The sequence below is a fragment of the Hermetia illucens genome, chromosome 1 (assembly GCF_905115235.1).
Source record: "Hermetia illucens chromosome 1, iHerIll2.2.curated.20191125, whole genome shotgun sequence".
Lineage (NCBI taxonomy): Eukaryota > Metazoa > Arthropoda > Insecta > Diptera > Stratiomyidae > Hermetia > Hermetia illucens.
The window spans coordinates 219,406,346-219,428,100 of record NC_051849.1 but is presented as its reverse complement, the minus strand read 5'-3'; the positions used below and the strand labels follow the sequence as shown (position 1 = coordinate 219,428,100).

The following is a 21,755-nucleotide window of genomic DNA, read 5'->3' as shown; positions in this document are numbered from 1 at the left end:
ACGCAAAGATTGTTGTACGCTGAGGTAGGGGTCGATCGCTACCTCACTACAGAAGCGACGAAAGGCTGCCCCCAAGGAGGTGTGCTTTCGCCGCTTCTGTGGAGTATGCTGATCGACTCACTGCTATGCGAACTGCAAAATTTGCCAATACACGCTCAAGCTTATGCTGATGACGTGGCTGTACTTGCTGTTGATCGGGATCTTGGAACGGTGTGTAGCAATATACAGCGTGCCGTTGATTTTATAGACAGCTGGTGCCTTAGACATGGTTTGTCAGTTAATCCAAATAAAACCACAATGGTTTTATTCACAAAAAGGAGAAAACTGGATGGACTTTGTCTCCCTGAGATGAGGGGTACTACCCAACAACTCTCCGAAGAAGTGAAATATCTGGGGGTCACTCTAGATAAAAAACTTCTTTGGAACAAATATGTAGAGGTGAAGATGAAACGAGCTCTCACAGCTTATGGGCTGTGCAGACGGACCTTTGCCTCGACATGGGGACTCAGGTCTCATGTGGTAATGTGGATATACGTTGCCATCATTACCATCATTAGGCCGATGTTCGTATATGCATCCGTAGTGTGGTGGGTGAAGGTGAGACAAAAAGGTTTTCACCGTAAACTAGCCGCACTGCAAAGAACTGTGTGCCTGGGTATCACTGGTGCCATGAGCACGACATCCGGCGCAGCTCTGAATGCACTACTCAATTTGCAGCCTCTGGACATATTTATTCAAAGCACTGCAATGAGAACAGCTCATAGACTAACAACGGATGTGAGGGGCACAGAGCATTGGTAGAGTTACTGGGAGGACTGAATCCAGTTCTTACAATGCCTTCCGATTTTGGTGTCCCCATACATCGGTTTGGTAGAAGATATGAAGTTACCCAGAAGCGTAGAGAGGACTGGGAAGACCCAGAGGAATGCGTGGCGGGATATACGGAAGTCTTCTACACCGATGGCTCAAAAACAGAAGAGGGTTCTGGAGCCGGAGTCTATCTCTCGAATAAAAACGAGAAGGGGGCTTTTCCTTTGGGACAATATGCAACGGTTTTTCAAGCCGAAGTTTATGCGATCCTAAGGGTGGCAAACTGGGTGATTGACGAGCGGTTGAAGAGCAGACGCATCGCAATCTGCAGTGACAGTCAAGCTGCACTGAGGGCATTGAGTAGTCCTTTGATCACCTCGAAAATCGTTCAGTAATGCAGAAACCGTTTGAACTCTATGTCTAAATTCAATACGGTGGAACTACTCTGGGTCACTGTGGCGTAGAGGGAAATGGAATCTCGGATGCTTTAGCGAAAGAGGGGTCAATCTCCTCTATGCCGGGACCGGAGCCAGCAATTGGGGTATCAGTAGCATTGGCTAAATCTGTTTTCAAAAACTGGGAACAAGTTTCCCATAACGACAGGTGGCAGAGCTTAAATGCTGCTCGACACACCAAACTTTTCCTGCCAGAACCCAACATACGTACCGCAAAGTTTATCCTGTCGAAAAGCAGGAGGACTTGCAGGTGTATTGTGGGCATTCTGACAGGCAATAATTCACTAGCTGGGCATATGTTCAGAATAGGAATTACCGAAGATTATACGTGTCCCTCCTGTAATGAGGAAGCGGAATCCACGGAGCATTTTCTATGTGAATGCCCCGCCTATGGACGCATCAGGCATCAGATCCTTGGTGCCGATGTCCTCCAATTGCGACGGGTAGCATCACATCCACTAACGGAAATCCTGCGATACGTTAACGAATCCGGAATATTTCGTTAGACGGGAGAGGCGAGTACAATGGGCCAACACGGCCTGAGTGCTCAGAAGCAGTAGCTTCTCCCCCACCATACACACACACACACACATCCCGACGAAATTGATAAGACTGACTAGGCTGACCCTGACCAATGTGCGAGGCCAGATAAAAGCAGGAGGATCACTCTCAAGACCATTCGACATCAATAACGGTCTACGACAAGGGATGTCCTATCATGCGTCCTCTTTGATCTGGCCCTCGAGAAAGTGATCCGTGATGCTGAGGAAAATGCAAAAGGTATGATCCTCTTCAAATCCATCCAACTACTGGCCTATGCTGACGATATTGATATCATGAGCGATACCATGACCGTCCGGTTGTGGATAATATCCAGCTCAATAGGTTACAGTGGGCAGGTCACTTATTCCGTATGGATGAGGATGATCCAGCCCGGAAAGTCCATAAGGGCAATCTCTATGGTAGAAGCAGAAGACGAGGCAGATCCTGCCTAAGATGGAGCGATGACGCCAGACAGCTTTTGGGGATATCGAATTGGTGGACCTCGGTGCAAAACCGGGATGTCTGGAGTTCCTTATTAAGGCAGGCCTAAACCGGATACCGGTTGTTGCGCCGTTGATGATGATGATGATTGAATAGGGTCAATTTTGGGATCATAATTACCTGATCAATGATGAATTAACTATTCAGGACATCCAACAACAATGGCCTGCAATTCCACGGAAGGGGATTGGTAGCAGGACTCAATGGTTTGCTCATGACTCATTTGAATAGGACTTAACTTTCTAAATTACTTCAAGTGGGTAGGATTTAGAACAGAAGTAGATTTTAGGAGCCGGTTAATGATACCATGAAAATGTTCTATTATTTCTCAGAACTCCACTGTTTTTATGACACCCCTCGTTATCCACAGCTCAATTCTCCTTGAAGCATCCTTTCAGATTCCGCCAGAAACCAATAAAAGGAAGCGAATTACATTAGGAAGTACTCAAAATTCCTTCATAGCAACATCCTTGAAAGTTTTACACCCAATAATCCTTCGCTTCACGGCGCAGATACATCATCCTGACATCCCCATAATATTCGCTGATTGTGTATTATGTTTGGCCTAATACGCAAACTTTCCACTTTGCATAAACGCCAAGCGTACGAGTATGCAATATTCGTGGAAATGGATAATTGCAGCCGAAGCAAAACCAAGACTGCCAGGACCATTGACGTTTTGTGTGAAAATAAATTTCACGGCAAATAAATTATTACGATATGAATATTCCTCCATAAAATTTTATTGGATTCGTTTCGTGCTTTTGTTTACAGTTTTGCGGTGAATATAGCCGGAAATACAGACAATACCCTCCACTCCGGTCGGGTCTATGATGGCGGCGGTGGCAATGCAGACTCCCGAAGTTCTAGTCAATCCTCAGGACCAAGCCATACAATCCTGCCCATATACTAAACAAGAACAGACAGACGACCAGACCGACAAAAAAGATAGAGACAGGGAACCGCACCTCCAGTCGAATGGCGAATTCACGAGCCCAACAAAAGGAAAAATGGTGTAAAAAATGTTTTTTTTTCTTTGAGTTTTATTTCACATTTTCATGGTGTTCACCCCGTGTTGGCGGCTGAACTGAACAGGATATGCAGGAAGTCTATGCTGGGGAGCTGAGAGGCTGGAAAGGAAAGCCACTGGGTGGCTAGAGCTACGTAGTCAGCCCCCCCTCTAACGACAACACGGCAAATAACAGTCTAAATGCTGACACTGTACCGAAACGAGGAAAAAATGATGTGAAATAAAAAGATACAATAAAACAACCACAAATAAAGATAAAAATCTATTTTGCCATATCAAATCTTCCATCGCGGGAGGGATCTGTTTCTTAGTCTACATTTTGCCGAAATGCAATAAAATATACTGGGGTGACTGCAGGAGGATAAGTGAAAGATTACAATGCATTAAGTTCGTCGGCCGGGGGTTGACAGTGACAACGAAAATATAGAGGTGGCTACCGGAATCCAGTTTTCATATGAATCAGACTCGGAAGTTCACGGAAATCCTTGCGAGCAAATTTGGCTATAGAATATATCAGTATCGATGCATTAGGCAGAGAGTCGTTTAGTTCTGAACTTGACCCTCCTTCGCTCCAAATTTATCTGAGATGCATGACACCTCATCTACGGTTCAGGTGAATATACCGTGGACTGCACGTCCCCTTCGATGGCTTTAGGAGCGAACACTTGTAATGTGACGGTCCCAAGCCCGTGGTAGAGCCAGCAGCCCGTTTGTTCCCGAGCCATCTTAATATCCGGATCAGAAACACTGATAACTCGTCCCCCTGCTTTCCTACCTAGTAGCATCCACGTGGAGGCGTTGAGGTTATTTTGGACTCCAAGTTGTTCCAGGATCCCAGCACTATTACGCTCCTCTTCTGGAAGCTAAAAAAAAACACTATCTAAACGATGGGAGGATCAGTCGAGCACCATCCCCCACATCGTTGAAGGATGTGCTTTCGTCGGCAAAGTTTGTCTGTAACATTTTATGGTATACACCTATCGATTCAAAGCGTAGTGTAATCCCTTGTAAGAATGCTGTCCTTCCAGCCAAGAGGAGTTTCGTTGTCATCAAGTTGCGGCCGTCAGAAGACCGTTGCTGCTTTGGTTCGATCACGGCAGAGCCCTTTTTTGCCGAGACAAATCCAGTTGAAACTGGGGGTTGCCTGATACCCAACATTCACGGCCACATCTTAACCGCTGTTACCATTCAACCCTCGGCACGATAGTCACACCTTACCTTTTAATTACCGCTTAGCTTCAGGTGTCATCTGCCTCCGCATTGGGAACCGGGGAACCAGTCAACGACGCTCTGGAGGTGGAAAGGCTAAGGCGGTTGGCTGGTCTACCGGAGCTTTCGACGAGGAGACATTCCTGGCCGCATTAGAGGGAGCCCATGATCCGGATGGAACAGCGGTGGAAAGGGTCACACAGCTGTCTCAGCGTGTAACCGAAGCATGCGACGCTACGATGCCACGACGACGTTTGCACCATGGCAAGAGGCCAAACTACTGGTGGAATACGGAGATCGCTGCCTTGAGATCCTCTTGTCTCCGAGCGAGGAGACTTTCCCACAGGACAAGGCGAACGCCAGAGCACCAGGAGCGTGAGGAGGAATACAGGGATCTTCGAGGGCAACCTTAAGAAGGCCTTTCGGAGAAGCAAGCGGGAGTGCTACCAAAAGCTCTGCATGGAGGCTAATACAAATCCGTGGGCTACAGCCTACCAAGTTGTAATGAAGAAGATCCGCGAGCGAAAATCGCCTCAAGTGACATGCCCACCGCTCTTGTTCCAAATAATTACAACTCTTTTCCCGCAGCAGGAGCAGGACGAAAGAGAACCCCAACTGGCAGCTCAGCAGAACGTCTTTTCGAGCCCTGATGTTACCGAAGAGGAACTTTGGGAAATCTGCAGACGTATTGGGGACAGTAAGGCTCCGGGATTGGATGGAATTCCGAACAAGGCTCTGAAGGTGGCGGTCAAGGCCAGACCAAGGTGGTTCGCAAGCACATTCGAATCGTGCATGACGGAAGAAATATTTCCCGCCCATTGGAAGAGGCAGAAGCTGGTGTTGCTATCGAACCCCAAAAAACCACCCGGCGTGCCATCTTCATATCGCCCCATTTGTCTCTTAGACACCATGGGGAAGATATTGGAGAGGGTGATATACAACAGGCTGCTCCCGTTCATCGAGGTTGCGGGTGGTCTTTCAGAGCGGCAATATGGGTTTCGGCGAGTCCGTTCTACGGTCGATGCAGTAGCAAAGGTCGTGGAATTGGCTCGAAATGCAATGGCCATGGGAAAATGCTGTGCTCTGGTGGCGCTGGACGTCAAAAATGCTTTTAACTCAGCCAACTGGGGCTGGATTAAGGGCGCTTTGGCCAAACTGGGTGTTCCTAGCTACTTGGCTCGGCTCATCGAGAGTTACTTTTCGGACAGACTTCTCTGGTACGAGACGGACGACGGGCCGAAGGAGTACATTGTGACAGCAGGTGTGCCTCAAGGTTCTGTATTGGGACCGCTGCTGTGGAACATAATGTACGACGGAGTGCTTGGCCTTCGCGTGCCGGAGGAGACAACGCTGATTGGTTTTGCGGACGACCTGACGGTAGTTGCAATTGCAAAGCATCTCGAGGACGCGAAGCTTTATGCAAATGAGGCCATTCATACCATCAAATCATGGTTACGAATGGCCAAGCTGGACCTGGCGGACGAAAAGACGGAGGCGGTCCTCATTACCAACCGTAGGAAGAACAACACGGTTACCATCCAGGTTGGTAATCGTGAGGTCGTCTCAAAATCGGTTGTCAAATACCTGGGGGTGATGATCGACGCCAAGCTGAGTTTCAAGGGACACTTGGAATATGCGCGAGAGAAGGCAGCCAATGCCAGCTCATCCCTTGCAAGGATGATGCCTAACGTGGGAGGGCCGAAGTATAGTCGCAGGTTACTCATCGCGGGAGTGGTGGGGTCGATCCTGCTATACGCGGCCCCTGTCTGGGCAGAAGCGTTGAACCACGCTGTCAACCGGAGGAAGATAAGTTCGGCATATCGGTCAATTGCGCTAAGGGTGTGCAGCGCATTTAGGACGGCGTCGACGGAGGCAGTGTGTGTTATCGCAGAAATGATCCCTATAGATCTTCTAGCGGACGAGGCACACTGGCTCTACGAAAAACGGAAGGCAAATCCAGCCGAGGTGAATGCGGATTTCCGAAAAGCCATCAGGAGAGAGTTGTGTGGCAAATGGCAACAACGATCGGATAACTCCGACAAGGGCCGGTGGACCCATACATTGATCCCGTGTATCGAGAAATGGGTTAACCGAAAGCACGGAGAATTGAATTACCACCTGACACAATTCCTTACGGGACACGGTGGCTATAGAAAGTACTTGGATCGCTTCGAATTGGACGAGTCTCCCAACTATCCTGAATGCGGTGCTACACCCGAGGACCCGGAGCACGTTATGTTCCATTGTCCCAGATTTCTGCAGCAGAAAAGGAGGTTGAATAGCATCTTAGGGGCGGATATCGAGCCCTCGAACCTGGTGGAAGAGATGCTGAAGTCGGAGGAAAACTGGATGGCGGTAAATCAGGCAGTAGCCGTGGTGCATACAAAACTCCTGGAGTTGGATCGAGCTCGGAAGGCGGCGCGACGGAGACGTGACATGGACGAGCTGGTATTGCGAACCAGAGCCTCCCCCGCGAAGTAATACTTCACGGTGGTCCCGCGGGGAGGGGCGGAAGAGTGGGTGTGGTTTTAGTGGGTGCGAATCCCACACACTGCTGCAACCTGGCGCAGCAGCGTCTTTCTAAGATTTCCACCTCCATCCATAAAAAAAAAGAAAGCTTCAGGTGTCACTTCTGGTTTCCCGGAGGATCCTCCTTATTGAGGTCCTTCACCACGACAAGGTAAGGAGGGAGCACATCCTTGATAAATAGAACATTTCCCTTTTCAGGCAAGCAGAACAAGCTGAATTGCCCTTGACTACATACTTCTGTGGTATCTTCAGTAGCATCGGAAAATTTGCTGAAGTTATTTGACTTTGCTCCTCTGACTTTGTTGCTGTATGTCGTCAGTATGTTTTTATAACATGGCTCTTCTTTGGTTTGTTTCACCTGGTATAAGAGATTTTGAACTCTGTGCTCACCTTAGCTAGGTCGTTCCAGCAAATTCATAAGAGCATTCGATTGGATAATGTCTAGGACCTCTTGCCTGGTACAAATAAAGAATTTTGCGATAGTCCTACATTGCATACTTTACACCAGTTGCTAAAAATGAATTGAAAATCGTCCTTATCTCGTCGGCTAGTGTCTCTGCTTCCGCAGATCTCGCTGTTTGCGGTGGCATCGTAATTGGGGAGAAGTGGTTTCCTTTCGCAAGGGGTTCGTAACTCTCACAACTAATTTCAACAATTGAGCCCATGATGTCCTTCGGTTTCGAGAGCAGGGTTCAAAGGCTTATAATTAGAAGTTCATCTTTTTGTTATGCCTATCGACTTGGACAGTATTTGTTGTCTTTATAAAAGAAGACTGAAGCATGGTCTTATCGACAATAAACTAAGCAAAACAGCGTCCAAACAAATCGGGAGGAGTAGGCTGACTAGTATCTACAGGATGTCTTTTTTCAAGTTAAATTTTCGACTAGTCACACACACACATGCTCTCTGCTGAAGGTGTAGTCGTACTTCTGAAGTTTGGGACCTTTTGTCACTTTTCAGGTTTTGACTCGAGTTACTAGATACGTGCCTGATCATTACAATACCTTACCTTCGTCTACTTGATTATTACTTCGAAATAACCTAAGCGAAATCGTATCTAACCTGACACACGGCTTACCTGTAAGAAAAGAAAAAAATAAAATAAGCCAAGATAATCATTTTTAGACCATTATTATGACACGTAAAAATGATTTTAGGAGTTTTTGGAGTACCCATCTGATCCCCCAGATAGGTGGCTATTAACACTCAATCTCGTGAGATCAAATTGATATTTATTACAAGACTTTATCTCTATCTATCATAGATTGTCATTCAGTATCATTTCCACACCTCACAGAGAAGGAGAGGGGAAGAAGACAACACAAATGTCCAATATGGTTTGAACCCAGAACTCAAAATGGAGAAGAAATTCAACCACTTCCAACATCGTAAAGTCAAAGTTCCATGGTTTGAATCAATATAAAGGAGCAAATGCCATCTTGTAACCACTTCGGTCACACTGTTACCAGGGCAGAGGTGAGGCAGCGCCCGATGGGTTGCCTCTGCCCTGGACGAAACCGCAAGTCAATTCAATGTACAGCTCTGAAGGAGCAATTCAAGTTGGAAGAACTCACCAAGGAGTCTATTGTGGGTTTAAGGTGTGGGCGAAAATAAGTCGTGTATATATATATAACTGCTACGCCCCAGCAAGTTTGACACTATCTGAATTCGAGGAAGTGCTTGATAATTTTGTTCTCGACGCACGCGGACGAAGTCCAAAGGTGATTGCTGGTGATTTCAACGCTTGGGCCCTTGAGTAGGGTAGCAGAGAACCAAATGCTAAGTGGCGCAGTTTATTAGAAGCTTTTGCGCAGATGGACATAGTTTTGGCTAACGAAGGTCCTGTAAACACTTTTCAGAAAGGTGGGTCAGGTTCGGTTGTAGACCTGACTTTTGTCAGCTCTGCGTTGGCGCGTGGTATATCCTGGTGCGTCAGCGAACGTTACACCCACAGCGATCACCAGGCAATCTTCTTTGAGACATGTATCGAGCCACTATGGAAAGACCTGTGATGCCCGAAACCGAGAAAGATTCCTCAGAAGCGGACACAAACCCGTGGGGGAATACTTATAGAATCGTGATGGGACGATTCAGAGGCCATTTAACTCCACAGATCACGTGTCCTACCCTCTTGCTGAAAATTATCCAGCAGTTATTTCCCCAGCAAGAGAAGGGCACCGACACATACCAACTACCTCTGAATGTGATTCCGGCAGTCACCAGAGACGAGTTGTTGGCGATCTGCGGTAAATAGGCGACAATAAAGCGCCGGGCCTGGACGGAGTACCGAATAAGGCCCTTAAGCTTACTGTGAAATCCAGACCAGACATGTTCGCTGAGTTGCATGCATGTCCGAGGGGATATTTTCTGCCTAAGCCTGATAAACCTCCAGGTGAACATCCTCATACAGACCCATATGTTTTTGGACACTATGGGGAAAACATTAGAGCGGGTAATCTATAATAGATTACTTCCGGTTGTTGAGAGCCAAGGTGGCCTTTCACATCGGCAGTATGAGTTCCGTAAAGCCAGATCAACCAGCTGAAGATACGGAAAGAGTATTTCCAGCAAATATTGCGTGGTAGTAGCCCTGGATGTGGAAAATACATTCAATTCGACCAACTGGAATCTAATACGCAAATACCGTCGATAGTTCTTTAACTGGAAGGAGGCTCTGGTATGACACCAATGGCGGACCCCAGGAGTGCCTTGTTTCCGCGGATATCCGGCAGGGCTCCGTCTTGCGCCCACTACTGTGGAACATTATGCACAACAAAGTACTTAATCTTCCCCATCCGGGGGAAGCCACGGTGGTGGGTTACGCTGATGGCATAATGTTGGTTTTTGTCGCAAAGCATCTCGATTCAGGTAAGGCAATCAGTGCTGTTAAAATTTGGCTAGAGAGCTCTGATCTGAAAAAAACGGAAGCAGTCATTATCACTAAGCGCCCGAAGACAAATTACGTCTATATTAAAATCGGAAATCACATCATCACCGAACATCAAATACTTGGGTGTGATGATAGACAGGAAGCTCAGTTAGAAGCGACACGTGCAGTATGTTTGCGACAAATCATCCACTGCAAGTGTGGTCCTGGCAGGGATGATGCCGAATGGTATATCTCTAGGTAGCTTATAGCTAGGCTGGTGACCTCAATCATGCTCTATGCGACCCCAGTTTAGAGGAAGGCGTTGCAAATGTCAGTTAATGCTAACAAATTGAGTGCAGTCTACAGGAGGACAGCCCTGAGGGTATGCTTTGCCTTCAGGACAGTCTCAGATGCTGCAGCATTCGTCATCTCGGGAATGATGTCGATTGAAATCTTGGCAGATGAGATGGCGAATATATACAATGCGAAGCGAATCTCTTCCTTATCACAGACGAAGAATGCTCAGGGAGAGATCCATAAATAGATGACAAGAGCAGTAGGAACGCTCGGAAAAGGATCGGTGGACTCACAGGTTCAATCCTGTCATCAAGGAGTGGTTGGAGAAACGACACAGTGAGATTAATTATAATCTTACCCAGTTTCTCACGGGGCACGGAGGATATCACCAATACCTGCACAGGTTTAAATTGAAGACCTCACCTGACTGTCCAAACTGCGATGGAGTCCCAAAGGACCCAGAGTATGAATTCTTCCACTGTCCGAGATTTGTAGAAGAAAGGGGGAATCTAGAGTAGACTCTAGGAGCACATCAAGAGAATTGGGATGAGGTCAACTCCATGATCGCATCTATCGAAAATAAATTGCAATAGGCAGGGGATAGGAGAATAGTAATAGTGCGATTTCCACCAAACTTGGCAGGATCATGCTTCATGTTATATATATTCCTCGTGGTGCTAGGATGAACTTAAGGGGAGTTTTGTAGCCAATTACTAAAAATTATAGTAACATACTAATATTAACTTTTTTTATAGTGGCAGCCTCTTGATTTTTTTCAGATTTTTCGGTTGAGTTGTTTTTGAGAATGGGTCCGTTAAAGAGATGATCACTTTCGACCCCCGCACTCCCTACCTTTCCAACAAAAGTCTGCTGAGAGAATTATACTGAGCGAATCTACCAAGAAGGGAGCAGTCCAGGGTACTTATTCTGAGATATGAAGGCAAACGCACCAAGGGCTGTTTCAACCGCACTGAAAAGAATCTCCAAATCATAGTAGAAATTGTCACTGGTCACTGCCTACTAAACTATCATCTAGGGAAGCTAGGGGCATCTTCAGCATGCAGGCCGTGATGCTGTATGCGGAGTGTGTAGAAACCTCTATACATGTTCTGGGACAATGTCCAGCATTTGTACAAAGCAGCTCAAGGCAGCTAGGAGAATACTTAATACCAGATGCAAAGTTCAAATATTTGCAGATAGGGAATATACTAACATTTCTAACGCTTGACATACTATAGTTAATATGTATACTGTAACCAGCAAAAGGGGCACAATAGTTCTCAAAGGACGCAATGCAACTACCCTTAACAGAAGAATAATAGCAAAATGCTGATGCTAGATCTGCTCACTGGTGTGGCTTTCATTGGTTTCGCGGGCGACATTGAAGTGACGGTTGCTGCACGCCTCTTCGAAGAAGCCGAGTTTTATGCAAATGAAATAGATTATGACAAGAAGTTCTAGTTGGAGGTGGTATTGATTACGAAGGGAAGAAATTGTACGTCTATGATGATTAAAGTTGGAACACCAACAGTACATTCCCTACCTGGGTTCAAGTATTTACAATAATCGATCAGATCCTAAAAACCTAGACACATAATATCGGAGCACTGATCGAAGATGTCTATTGCGTCTACCGAACAATATCTATCGAAGCAGCCTGCGTAATAGATGACCGCAGTCATCCATAAGAAGCCATAAGAAGAAAGAGTCCCCCATAACCGTCTGGCAGGAGTCAATTGTAGCTTTTCACCTTCGAGCGAGCAAAAATAGATATACAGACACTGAACCGATTTCAATAAGGTCCTATTCTCTACAATCTTAAAGTCTTCAAATTTCTCAATTACCACCTGGAGCACCATCAAAACTGTTTGATCTATGGAAGACTCTCGAATAAGGGGACATTCGGAAGCGTTTTGAGAAATCTCTTCACCAGACCCGCCGAGAATATTCAAGTTCCGCAGAGTCGCACTCCTGACAATTCCATGAATTGTAGGACGCAACTATTCAGCGCTATTGATATCAAGTGGAAGACTAGGGACTAGAAAAACCTATTTCGCCTTCAGGGATAGATTCCACAAGACAACTTCAGGAGTTTCAATGGGTAAGCCCCTCTCACCGCTACTTAGCGAAATATTCATGAGAAAAGTGGAAGAGAGGATGGAAAAAGAAAAAATAGTCCCTCGTCTTTGGATAAGATATGTAGATGATGTCGTTGCCGTGGTCAAGAGATAAGACGCAACCTCCATGTTGGGAAGTCTCAACAACATCCACTAAAGTGAACACATCGAGAAGGAGAAAGAATACATCCTCAGCACCGCTAAGATGAACGGCTACAAGGCAAAAACAGTGAAGCACCTAATGATGAAAGAAAAGGCAAATGAGGAGAAGGGAACTAATGAACCTACCATAAGCGTACAACAACAAGAAAACTCAGAGGACAGAAATAAATTCTCTGCGTCTACTCAAGGGCAATACCTAACATTAAAAAATTAATACAAAACACAAACCTGGTGTCGATATCTACAAGCAGGAAACCACAGGTGAGACAAAAACTGGGTTCCCCAAAAGACTGGCTACAAAAAAAAATGAGAGAAGTGGAATTTGCAAAGTCGATTGTCCGGAATGGAACCAGGTATACGATTGACAAACTAAAAGGCTTAACTAAGATTGTAAGCACTGAGGATCGGATGAACTGACTGCCGAAATATCGATATCTGTAAATAAAAAACAACAGGATTGCCCTAATAAAAGAACAATCTTTTCGTTTCATTGAAACACAGGACAATCAAAAAGTTCAATGCTACAAACCAGGCATCAACTTGTTTCGTGCAGTGACTCTCTGGGTTTGTCACCCTCGGGTCGTTTCCTTCATCTTCGAAAATACAAGCTCTTCACCAATTGTCTGAAAGGCGGTTATTTTACTTAATAATGCTCATTAAGGGGTTGCCCAAAATGTCCCGTCAAGCAGAGTATCCTAGTTCATCTAGCTTTTCGCCTTACCAACACGCATACTCATCATATGAAAATACCGGTGTCATAGATGTTTAAGGGGAATGACCGTTTTGTGATTTTAGTGGAGTGAAAGAGGGAGACCTTTTTCTTTTTCCTGGATAGGGTAACTCCGTCTGTCCCAAGTCATGGTTGAGAAAGAGGGAGGGAGGTGTAGCTGTAGCCTGAACGGCTGAGTTACACCTAAGTGTCTCAGGTGAGTAGGATGTTACGAATTACGTGGCAAGACCTGCAACATAGTTGAGTGAACTCTGGCACTCTGGCACGAAACTCAAGACAAGCATATAGACTAGTGAATACAATTAAAACGACTATCAAACCAGGACTAGCCTCTGGAAGGACAAAGATCATAACATCATCAGCGATACCGACAACGTCAACAAACGCTAGTTGCCCTATTTTGAAGAGCTTCGGATTCCGGCACCTGGCACCCCCCCATACAAAAAGCCCAAATTGATAACGGTACTGGTGATCCTGGCCCCACTACACCTCCTCCGACATCAGAAGAAGTTGATCTCGCCGTGCGGTCGCTGAAATCAAGCGCCGGGAGCGGACGAGATTCCAGCCTAGCTGATAAAATCCGGTGGAACAGGTCTACTAAATGGCATACATCAACTACTGCTGTGAATTTGGGAGAACGAGGAGATCCCAGACGACTGGCGCAGGAGCATCATATGTTCCTTCCACAAAAAGGGACATAGTTTGTGTTGTGAAAACTTCAGAGCCATTTCACTAGTCTGCTTGGCCTATAAAATAGATTTCTATTCTAGAACGGAAATAATGATGCAATCAAGAAGTAGAACGCCGGTTCATCCGAGCATCAACGTAGGGGACCTCAAGATCGAGTTCATAGACAGCTTTATATATCTGGGTAGCAGCCTATCAAAGACGCCAATGAGACTGACGAGGTCAAGCTAGCAAATAAATCCTTCCCATAATGAAATCCAAGCATGTGCACAGAAATACGAAGCTCCGTGTATACAATACCATCATACGACCGGTGCTACGCTATGGGTGCGAAACATGGACCCTAGCCCAAGCCTTGGAAAATTTGCTAAACACATTCGAAAGAAAAATCCTTCGACGAATTTTCGGATCAGTTCGTGACCGTGATGGATGACGCATCCGGTACTACGATGAGCTAGAAGTCTTGGAATTCGTTAAACTACATCGGCTTCAGTGGGTTGGGCATATCCAACGAATGAGCGATGACCACATGCCTAAAAAGGTTATGAACGGACGACATGTCGACGGAGCGAGACTACGACGAAGACCGAGAGTATGGTGAGAGATCACAAAATATATGGACGGCGAGTAACTTCCTGGCTTCTAAGATTGGAGAACGCGTTCATGTGACCGAGATAATTGGAGGACAACTCCAGGCGACCAGGGCCCGACGTCGGGCTGTAGTGCTACAATGATGATGATGGATACCATACTTGGAAAACCTAACGTTACCAAGATGATAAAAAAAAGTACCTCCCTCTGAGGCATCATAACTTTTTAATGGGATTGCCGCCGTTATTTTTGAACAGAGTGAGGACTTTCCATTTCTGAAAGTAAAGGCCTTTTAGTACCAAATAGCTCTACTTTGAGGTCCCATAACTTTTTAAGGAGAGGGGGGAGATGACCATCGCAATTTTTCAACGAGGTTGGAGAGGGGTCTTTCTTTTCTTCCACATACTCTTCCATTCCCTTCTCCTTCCTTTGCAGTTGGAAACTCATAATTTATCATAACCCTGAATGCAACCGTGAGACCTCATTTTTAACAATGGGTACTGTTCTCAAAAGCAAGGAGGAGGTGGACCAAAAAAGTAGGAGTCAGCTCCCCCTCTATTGGGACCGTAAATGCGCAATTTCTGTTCCCAATCGGGGACAATATTTTTAGGGTAGTTTCACATACTCTCAACAAGTCAGTCTCTGGAGGGGCCTAGACTTCAGGGAAAGCATGTCTTAGTAGAATATGATGTGATGATGAATATTCAACACTTCCAAAACCAGTCAAGGACCAGAGGTTGTAGCCTCGAGAGAAGACGCCTTTCCCATGTCCGTTCAACTTTTCCACTCATCATATTAGTGCCGCAATCGCTATTATCTACAAATAATGAGACATTAAATATTTACTTTACGCATGGAAATCAACCATTTGCCCGTAATAAAACACATTTTTGCCGCCTCGTTGCCATTCCACGTAAGACCAATAAATTCGAAAAGAAACGACAGCCACGACGCTCTACGCGCAATATCAATTCGTCGCAAAAGTTGATACGCGCACTTGGGACCGCGGCGAACACCGCGGTGATACCGGGTATCTACTCGGATTACCTGCTGGATTAATTGTGATTAAAATCAACGTGTAATTTGTCTTGTTAGACAGACAAATGTACTTTGCGTTATCTTATCAGATGTAGTCCTAATCAGGCGTTTGTCCGTCCGCGTCCGCACTTTTGCATGGGCTGGTATGGCCTCTTATGGCCGCGATTCCACGGAACTGATTCGGTAATGAAATGGGGACCTTATCGTGATTTTATTATTTATCAGATTGAGTGCAAGCCATGGGGAGTTACAGGCTTTGCTTTAGGAGTTGTTCGCTGAGTAATGACCGTAGGGAATGGAGAGTGCACTTTCAATGGATTTGGGGCTATTCTATGTAGTTCATATTTCTGGGGGACTTGTCAGGGTAGTGCCTTTTACGAGCCCCACGAAGATTCGCGGAAATCGCTAGGATCTGCCATGAAATCGATTGAATAACGCATGTGATATTGGGTTGGGGGAAAAGTAATGTATTTGTGATTGAATTTTAACGCTTTATTCAACATACTTAGAATTATCTGATTTAAGTCAAATATATGCCGTTTTGTTCGCAAACTTGTCGCCATTCAGAAGGCAACTCCATTATCTTCCTCTTGTAAATCCCTCCTCCTTATTTGCAAAAAACTCAGACAGCCAGTTTTTTTGAGGCCAACTTAGTAGCACCAAGAGCGTTTTGCATGGACCGGAAGAGATGGTAATCACTTGGTGCTAGGTCCGGACTATACGGTGGATGCGATAGGACATCCCATCCGAGCTCCCGTACCTTCTGGCGGGTCATCAAAGATGTGTGAGGCCGAACGTTGTCCTGGTGGAACAGAACACCATTCCTATTGACCAATTCTGGCCGCTTCTGGTCAATCGCCTGTTTCAAACGGTTGAGTTGCTCACAATAGAGGACCGAATTGAGGGTCTGGCCATAGTTGAGCAGCTCATAGTGGATGACTCCCTTCCAATCCCAATCCCACCAAACAGACAGCAATACCTTCCTGGCCATCAATTCGGGCTTGGCGATGGTTTGGGCCGGCTCGTCGCGCTTGGATCAGGATCTTTTCTGCTTGAGATTTCCGCTTCAAAAATGGGTCGAATTCGTTCCATTTCAGCAGTGCATCGCAGTCATTGATTCGGTCCAAGAGATTTTTTTGCGTCAACTCGTGTGGCACCAAAACATCCAGATTTTTTGGAATCCAATCTTCTGCATCCAATCTGGTATGGGAAAGCGAATCAATCCCTGACGATTGCCATTATCTGTCTCATACATGAAAAGGGAGATATCACCCAGTGCAGCAATTATAGAGGCATCACGTTGCTGAGTATCATCTATAAGATATTCTCCGCTATCTTGCTAGGCCGGATAGCCCCATACGCCCAGGACATAATTTTTTTTTTTAGTAGTGTAGGTGAATGCGTTTATGCACAGAGTGTTGGACTCCCGCAACAGCACGCTGGCGGACTACCAACTAAACACTTCCCTGTCATCAGGGAACTAGCCTGGCCGGGAACCGTTTGACACATTACTTTGGGCTAGCCCTCCCGCTCTCCCGACTTTGGGAGCCTTGAAGTCACTGAATTCCTTTCATCAACGGGAGGGGAGAGGAGGAAGGGAGCTGTTGTTAGTTCAGGAAACCCCTTACCGTCCGATCCCTCTGCCGGTCGAGTTCAATCTTCTTCGTAGTAAAAAGAACCCGAACATAATGCACAATACGATTCCAGCTGCCAGCGCTCTTCAGCATCTCTCGCACAATGTTGTCTGGAGAGAGCTCCCCTGCGTCTGCATAAAGCTGCTGGCGGAGGCCGTCCCACCTCTCGCAAGAGAAAAAAGTGTGTTTAGCGTCATCCGCCACTTTATTACAGAACACACAATCAGGAGATCGCGCCTTCCCAATCCTGTGCAGGTAAGACTGAAAACCTCCATGCCCACTTAGAAGTTGGGTAAGGAAGTAATCAATCTCACCGTGCTTTCTGTTCAACCATGGATCTAATTTGTCGATGAGTCGCGCAGTCCACTTGCCCCTTGGCTCATTTTGCCAAAAAAGTTGCCACTCGCTAAGGCTGCGTTGACGTTCTTCACGGGCAACCACTTCTCTTAAGTTTTCCCCCTTACGGCGATAGATAGCTTTGCGTTCCTTGGCAAGGAGGGCAACGGGGATCACTCCCGCAATCACCATCACAGCCGGTTCCGAGGCGGTGCGATGAGCAGACGCCACTCGCAAAGCTCCCCGCCTCTGCACTTGAGCGAGGCGTTTACGATGCACTTCCTTGTCAAGGGCATCAGCCCATACCTCCGCAACATAGAGAAGAACGGACTGCGTTGCTCCCATGAGGAGACGTCTCCTAGTTGATATAGGGCCGCCGACATTCGCCATTAGCCGACTCAAGACTGCGACTCCTGCTACAGCCCTGTCCGCGGCTGCTTTGATTTGCTCGAAGAAGCTCATCTTCGAGTCGAGCATTAACCCAAGGTATTTAATCGCTGGTTTTGACTCTATAGTCAACCCGCCGATCGATATGGGACGCAAGGTCGGGATTCTCCTTCTGGTCAGGATGACTACTTCGGTTTTTTCCAGCGCAAGGTTGAAACCGTGAGCAGTCATCCATCCGCTTACCCGTCGCATCAATATGCCAAGTTTGCTTTGCGCCTGTTCAACAGTGCGTCCGGCAACAATTGCCGCAACGTCGTCTGCATAACCGACCAGGCGCGAGTCTTCGGGCATATCGAGTCTCAGCAGACTATCATAAGAAGCGTTCCAGAGGTCCGGCCCTAGAATGGATCCCTGTGCTACTCCTGACGTGATTTCCATCCTCCGCTGGCCCTCTAGCGTCTCATAGTGCAGGGAGTGGTCTTTCAGATAATCCCTCAATATCCGCAAGAGATAACTTGGCACGTGAAAGGAGTTCTCTAGTGTGCCTAGCATATCTGTCCATCTTACGGAATTGAAGGCATTTCTGACATCAAGCGTAATGAGGAGCATTATCCGTCTAGATCGGCGGCTGTGTGCCCCGGCTCGATTAAACGCATTTACGACCTCCATAACAGCATCCACTGTAGATTTCCCTGTTCTAAACCCGAACTGTCTTGGGGATAAGTCCCCGGCAGCACGGATCGCTTCTCGAGCACCTTTCCGGCCGTGTCAAGCATACATAGCGGTCGGTATGCAGACGGGAGCTCCGGGTCTCCTTTACCCTTACTGATCAACGCGAGTCTGGCTACTTTCCAGTGACAAAGAAAAATGCCCTCCTTCAAGCACGCGTTGAACACTTCAAGCAGAAATTCTGGCCGTTGGCAGAACACCAGTTTGTAAACTTCCGCCGGGATGCCAAAAGGACCTGGCGCCTTCCTGTTTTTCATAGTGAGAACCGCTTCTTCGAGCTCTCTCATTGTGAAAAGGGGGCAATCCACGACGCTTTCCGCGCAATTTACATCAACCCGTACAGGGTGTCTGGGGAACAATGATCGCACAATGCGGTCCATCTGGTCGGTGCTCAGTATGCAGGGCTTCCGCAGAGCCCCGATTTTCCGAGTGACAAGCGGAAATTCTACAAGGGCAATATCTACGGTAGAAGAAGAAGACGAGGCAGACCCTGCCTAAGATGGAGCGATGGCGTAGATCAGGATGCCAGACAGATTTTAGGGATAACGAATTCGTGGACCTCGGCGCGAAACCGGGATGTCTGGAGTTGCTTATTAAGGCAGGCCTAGACCGGATACCGGTTTTTGCGCCGTCGATGATGATGGCGTAGGCCAGGATGCCAGACAGTTTTTAGATTTAGCTCAGATGCCGGTCTACTTGGATGATTTCGACGATTTTATCGGTTTCTACGAGGATTGGTCTACCAATACAAGGTGTATCTTCGACATCCACTACACCAGAACGAAATCGATCGAACCAACACTGTGATGTGTGCGAATCGTTACAGTATCGGACCCATAAACTTCACAATTTTTTTTGGCCGCCTTTGTTACATTTTTACCTCTCAGGTAGTAAACATGTAAAATATGACGAATTTCTTCCTTGGTGGACTCCATCTTTGACGCGCTATAACTTGAGACTGACACGTACGATCATAAAACTGTCAAAGGGACACCTGTAGCCCAGATTGTTGTTTTCAAATCTCCGTATAGTATGACCCGATGCGATAAGAACAACACAAGATATGTTCAAGTGACGCCATCTATTGACAAAATACGACATTACTTTTTCCCCAACCTAATATAATTCAGCTCTCCATTAGTAGCTTGGAACTGAAAGGTTCGCGGAAAGTTTACATTTATAATGGGCGACATTTGATAAATAGTCGCAATGGAAACACAGAATACGATTAGCCATTCATGAAGCCAAACGTAGTCGCCGCCAAGTAGAGCGCGGTAGACCCACGCAGATTCCGGGAACCTGTGGAGTTAATTAACATCTAATTAAAATAAATTAAGTTGTATACAACACTTTTTGGGTCAGTAATATTTCATTGGAACATTTTCTCCTCCAAAAGCGATAAAACACATCGTCCGATTCCATCAACTGTGGCGGACAGTGTCAGCCAGCTGTGGAGAGAGCCAGGTTGGCCATCGTCTCCGGGTCCAAGAACTCGTTCAGAACTATCGAGGACCATTATAGCCATTACCATTATTAGAATCATCATGATGATATCATTATCGTCATCAGCATCACTGCTGCAAGCATCATTTCTCCCGGCAAAGAGCTGTTTGATGTTTTCGAGAGTCTCTAATAGTTCAATGCATCATTAAAGCTGGCCTTCATTATGGTCTCTTCCTAAATGCATTGTAATTAAGTAAAAGACCTGAAATTCGAGCCATTTTCTAATGTTAATTTATTTTTAAGCGACCAGATATCATCTCCAGCAACACTACACACAATGGGGCACATTAACTCCCAGCAATTAGGCTCGCATTTTGCGCTCACTTTAATTTAGTGTTGTTGTAACTGGGGTTGCTCCGTTGCCGGGGACGGCCTGCTCGTATGAGGCCAGATGATACCGTCTATTACTACGGGGCTCATTGTTGTTGCTATTGTTGTTAATTTCGCTATTTTAGTTTGTTAGCCGGCTATTGTAGTATCTAGATAGTTTTCGAAAATCTCTTAGACGGAGCAAGTCCGTCGATGGGTCCCTCCGGCCCTCCCTGTGTTGGCACCATTGTTGTTGGATGCTCAGTCGGTCAGACACGAAATGCAAGCCGCCAGCAAATCATCAACCCACAATCGTCTGAGCTTTGGGACAGTGGTTCGTAAGCTTTTGGGATTCTGGGGGTGGATTTTTCCCGCAATATACGTGATAGGGACCACCGACTTTGAGAAGCATACTAACCACAGGGATCGTTTTTCCTATCGATTCGGGTGCACTCTCGTAAGGGTGAAATTAGATTCAAAATGTACCATACCTGGATAAGAAAATGTATCTTTTTCCTGAAGACAAATCTCTCAACACTCACCTGAAGTCGCGACCTTTGTTTCACGTACCACTGCACTCAGTTCTGCAGAACTAAAGTTGAACAGATACAGCGCATAGTACGCCCCGGGGAGAATTGACGAGAAGGCAAAATAAACGGGGCGGTAAGTAAAGAAAAAACCTGGAAACACTGAACCGAACACCTATAATTAGAGAAACTTTACCACACGTTAATTTCGTAGTTGAGCGGAGTTTGAGTCCGCGATACCTTTGAATGGAGTCCGCTTGCCGAACTCCAGGTAACTACAGGGTACGGAAACATACGTACCTCTGGTTCCATCGTATGGAGGAACTATGGAACATTTAATGTTCACCGGAGGCCATAGTGTTTACCAGCCTTATCTGTCTCTGGTTATCTATGTTTTTCGGGAGTAGCGGGAAATGCTGGAAGCGAGCACCAGTCAAAGGTTTTGATTTTGAAGTCAAGACCGAATGCGATACAAACCTCGGAGATAATGCAAAATGGTTCGGTTAAATTCCACAACACTTCAAAGTTCTATCCTTAATGTCCGACAGAATAAACTCATAAAATTCGAGCGATTCTCGTAATTAAGTTCTGGTTTTGAGATAAACCTCTGAGTCATTCGAACCGGGGAAGTGTTCATAATATAACCATTCAGCAGATCTGAGTCAGAGCTCGTGGGTTTCGCCAGTTCAAAAGCGTAGATGGTTTAGCTCTCGCCCATGGTACCAATCACACATTAGCCCCGGAAACCAACCCAACGATAAG

At 46.3% G+C, this 21,755-nt stretch overlaps 1 protein-coding gene across 2 annotated transcripts in view; it reads right to left on the bottom strand.

The window, feature by feature from the left end:
• The window catches only part of LOC119657302 (LIM/homeobox protein ttx-3), a 340,552-nt gene that overhangs the window by 185,535 nt on the left and 133,262 nt on the right, over positions 1 to 21,755 (bottom strand). Inside the window, exon 1 of one of the 2 annotated variants that reach the window (XM_038064163.1) lies at positions 21,009 to 21,168. The exons of the other annotated variant lie outside the window; for it this stretch is intronic. The gene's annotated coding sequence lies outside the window, so the exon portion shown is untranslated. Of the gene's footprint in view, positions 1 to 21,008; positions 21,169 to 21,755 lie in introns of those variants that run through there. 2 annotated transcript variants of the gene reach the window in all.